At 43.1% G+C, this 4,950-nt stretch overlaps 1 non-coding gene across 1 annotated transcript; it reads left to right on the forward strand.

Annotated features, from left to right (window-relative positions):
* The first annotated feature begins 790 nt into the window (after positions 1-790).
* Positions 791-862, forward strand: TRNAD-GUC (transfer RNA aspartic acid (anticodon GUC)). The gene has a single exon. It is a non-coding gene; the product is annotated as a tRNA-Asp (tRNA).
* The last annotated feature ends 4,088 nt before the right edge of the window (positions 863-4,950 follow it).

The following is a 4,950-nucleotide window of genomic DNA, read 5'->3' on the forward strand; positions in this document are numbered from 1 at the left end:
AACTATTGTTGCAAACTTGCGATTTACGATGAACTGTGATTCTTATGGAAACAAGCATGCATGGTTACAATTCACGCGATATCGCATTGTGAAATTATTAGCAAAAGCAAGCAAAATTCCAAGGGCTAGATACATCATATATATATATATATATATATATATATATATATATATATATATATATATATATATATATATATTTCCACTGCCAGCAAGAACGTATACCTCTGGGAGTTGCTCAAAACCAGGTCGTCTTCTCATATTTCGTGCACCTTGAGAAATATGGCCTTGTTGTTGGCGAGATGCACTATTTGCTCCAGCCGACGAAGCCTCTGGCCCACTATCTGCAATTTGGTGGAGATAGTAGTAGTAAATATGTAGTATCACTTTTTCGCATGCTGCTTAAATTTTGCAATAGAGAAGTACGAATTCTCAAGAACTAGATCTGCTGCTTCAACATCTAGCAGAAGAACCGATCGAGATGGGTTGGAGAGTACGGACGGAGACGTACTTGCGGGAGGAGTAGCAGGGAGCGTGGTGCGTATGGCGTCATGGATCGCCGTGGACGGAGATGGTGAAGGCTCGGGTGGGAGGTGCCGACGAGAAGGGGAGTTGGACATGGCCATCTTGCGGGAGCGCTAAGGAAGTTTTCGCCGGAAACGGCGGCGGTTCGGTTTCCTGCTCGATCGAGCTCCCAAGCCCCCAACACGGCCGTGCGTTTATACACTTTGAGTTTTAACAATGTAACCTGATTACGTAAATTTCGCTAATTAATAAAAGCGCCATTAAAGTCGTTGTAGTATAGTGGTAAGTATTCCCGCCTGTCACGCGGGTGACCCGGGTTCGATCCCCGGCAACGGCGCTTTACTTCTTTTTTCGTTTTTGTTCTTGTTTTTGCACAACTGCAGGAGTTGGCGATGGGTGCAGCAAGCCAACCAATACAAAGTTCGTCCAAAGTTAACATCGTTAGCTTTTCTTTGATGAAAATTCTATGGATTACTGGTGGTACAATACTATGCGTTAACAGTAGACCATGTATTTACTAGACGAAATACAGCCTGAAAATATCCTGATCTGAAAGTGCTTGTGGTATCTTTCAGAGACAAAATACACTCTACCCTTATGAGCATCTTTCAGAGACTGAGCCGGCATATCATCTTGAGATTTACAAAGTCACCATAAGCGCCTCGTTGTCGACGGGAACATCTCCTCCCACTGAAAGCGCATCGCCGAAAATCCTGAAATAAATTCAGGAATAATGCGAGCACCAGGACTTCAATGATGGTGTTGGAAGATTAAATTTGTCTAGGTATGGTCCTTCAGATCTTGCTTCGCTAGATCGATTTTGGATTTTTTTTTCTCATGGTCGCCGCGAGGAGGATTGTCCTCGCAATATCTGTCTCGATTGCTACTTCCTCGACAATGGTAATTCGTACTCTCGGATCCCGGCGACATTGACCTGGTTGTTCGGTTTTTTGTCCCTGGAATACTGGTTTTGGTACTCTTGCCGATATTGGTTGATTACTTTATTGGTGGCGTGCATGCATCGCAGCCTTGGCATTGTGGCTCAAATTAAAACAATGGGAGAATCCTCGTTGATATTTACAGGTCTGTGGTTTGATACTTTTGTTATGTTCCTACGTCTGCCTTCAGAAAATTATAAGATTGTGTCATGGAAGAAGGAAGAGTTTGAAGATCTCGAAAATTTGCTCGTTTCTTTTAGACTTTATTTTGTAATCGCTGTAGTCAGCTCTTGTATCTCTATCATGTACAATTTGCTATTATAAATATATCTGGTATTGATTGTAAAAAAAGTCGTTTTAGTATTGTCATGCGGGTGACCCGGATTCGATCCCCGGCAACGGCATATTTTGCCATATTCTTTTGTTGTAATTTCTCAGTTAATTGATCAAAGCAATGCGAGCAGCTTCCAACTGTCATAATGGTGTAAACCAACCTTTTGCCAACAGTTAATCAAAGCAATGCGGGCATATAGTCACAGCCAGAGGCAGCAGTAAGACAACCTTTCGCGGCTTTGCCACTCCACCTCTCTTTTTCCCCATTGCCGGTTGATCAAAGCTTCGGCAGTCACAAAGGAAACAGTAAGCCAACCCTTTGCCACTTGATGAAGGCAACTAGTCACAATCAGAGGCAGCACTAAGCCAACTCGATTGTGCTATCAAAAAATGCGTATTGTTTGGCGATACCGACATGAAACACATGAAAAATTCTATAATCCGAGACCAACCTCATTGTTAACCGCATCTACCGCTCGACACTATGGCATCGGGTGCAAGGCCCTAGGACCTCGAACTGAACATTGGATGGAACTCTCCCCGCGATGTACTGACCAGCAATCTCCACCCCTCTATGAGCTCCCGCGAGATCTTTCTTGCTCATCGACAAACATAGGCCATTCTTTGTTGAGGCGGGGCATTTGCCAAAGGTACCCCACCTCCTATCATAGCCGTAGGTCATGTCCAATGTCAGACGCTCGAGGGAAGCTGCACTCTCAAGGATGTGGATCGTGAGCTCGACCAGGCTCCGGGATGGAGAGAACCCTGTGATCAACACCTTCCTGAGACGGTCAAGTCGGTACTCTAGCTTTCGTCTAGTATACACATCATCCTCTCCAGAAATGAGATCGGGTGTAATCGCATCATGCTCTACCTGCATGTAGTGCCATTGTTGCAATAAAAAAAGTGTAACACACTATTTGTCGTAGATAGCTTTGAGTGTTATGAATAGTGACTTACCCGAAGAATGAAAGAATCCAGGACCGGAGAAGCGTCAACAAAAGAAATCAAAGAAAATATGTCATGGCTTGGAGGGAATGGCATTGTTGCTGGATGGAGTCTGATTTCCAGGTTCTTGAGGTAGGGGAACTTGGAGGGCAGCATTGGAAATGGGGTGTTGACAATCTGAATAAGGACGAACCCCAATATTAATTAAAATGGGTTGTATACATAATCACTGTGAGAACCCGGAAATTATTTCCAGACCCTCCTGTGTATATTTGTCAATCCAGGATCAACTTGACAACACAGCGAAAATTGTATCTTTGCAGAACAATAAAATAAGTATAAGTTTAATAACTCTTGCCACAAGGCATACATAGTGAAATGTCTCATGACATTTATTACAACCAGAAACACAGCGGAATATATAAATACGTAGCGACTCCATCTCAGCCACAGGCAGTCGATGTAGTCAACGTGTCCTCACTCCTCAGGATCATCATAATAGTCGTAGTCGACGCCCTCGTCTTCATAGATCTCTGTTGTTCAACAAAAGTATTTTCATGAGTACATTACGTACTCAACATGCCTCCCACGGGGAAGGACCTAATAACTACATGTGGCTTCAAAGGAAGGCTGTATGACTCATTTGCGTAAAGCTAATTTTGTTTAACAAATAAAGTAGTTGGATAAAAGCAATTTTAGATGAAAACATGTTTATCTTCAGAACAGCTTTCATCAAGTGAGGATCCTCGATCAACCCACATCCTTCATAGGTTTCAAGAATATGGGCAAAGAGGGAATAAGCAAGACAGGTCCTGTACGTCAAGAAAGATTCATGTGTCGTCCATGACCGTGGACACGGCTATTCGAATAGTTTTACACTCTGCAGAGGTTTTACACTTTACCCACACGACACAATCCTGACTTGTTGCCACCAGTGGCCGCTGGTATAGTACTCTATTTGGTGTACCGGCAGGGGGATTGTGACGAGGTCTTTGGACTAGATCCCCCAAAGATGTGACATGCCCACCGGGTCTGGCGCACTGAACTGAGAGTACGTCCTCAAACCGGTCCCCCCATCTGTGCCGAGGATACTTCTCGCAAGGCAGCTATCCCATCTGCGGTACGGCAACATCGACACCTAAGGCTGACTAGCTTACTTGACCAAGCTAGTGCCCATATAGCATGTGGTTGTGCTGTTATCACAATCTTCAAATCCAAGACTTATTAGACCTTATGCGGCACGGACGACTGATTGCCCCCTTCAACTTGTGAAGGGCAGCCAATCACTCCTTCAATCCTTGATTCAGCTGTCGCCCGCACCAGTATTCAGATGGTAAGTTTCACCCAGAGTAGAAGAGGATAGAGAAGGTCAACAAGGGCCAACTAGCCTAGCTCAGCATTAAGTTTCAACTGTCAATGACTCGGAGGTCATTCAACAAGGCACCTACAGGGTGATAAGCATGGCTAAGCATTTCTACTCTATCGGAATTATATACTTCTACTCAGGTGTCAAGTAAATAGGCGACAAGCAGATCAGGGTAATGTGTCAATTGACATGCTAGCTACGAGAATTAAAATAGTATGCACATAGCAACAATAAAACTCAATGCAATTTTGCAAACCATAGGATAAGTATGATCAAAGAAGGAGGCATGCCTTCGTTGTCGAGTTCCCCGTTTCCTTCTTCCTTGTAGTGCTCCTCTCCCGTACCGTCGCCTCCTACTCGTAGTAACGGCGAAGCACAATAAATAACAAGCAATAAAATCCAATAACATCCAATGAAATAACAAAATAGGAAGGATTGGTAGAAAGATGTGGATGGATATGGAGATTTCGAAGGAGGTAGATCGATTGACGATGAGTAGAGGGATTGAATGGATTGGTTGGGTATAGGTTTATCCGGACTAAGTAAAACTCGGCCATCATGTCTAACGTTCTAAATAGCAATACGCTAACTGAACTTTAATAGTGCCCAATACAAATACTTCGGCTAACTATAAAGAAAAGACAAAATAATGACTGACGTGACACAAACACAAAACAATAACTATCCTATGCATTTGAACGACATGACTCAACATAGCATGGCAATACAAATTTACCCACAAATCAATATTTAGATAAAATCTAAATATTTATAATGGTTAAAACATCAAATATAGAATTTAACAACAAGCGTCTTAAAAGTCAACCAAGCTACTTCCTA

Source organism: Triticum aestivum, chromosome 1A (assembly GCF_018294505.1).
Source record: "Triticum aestivum cultivar Chinese Spring chromosome 1A, IWGSC CS RefSeq v2.1, whole genome shotgun sequence".
NCBI lineage: Eukaryota > Viridiplantae > Streptophyta > Magnoliopsida > Poales > Poaceae > Triticum > Triticum aestivum.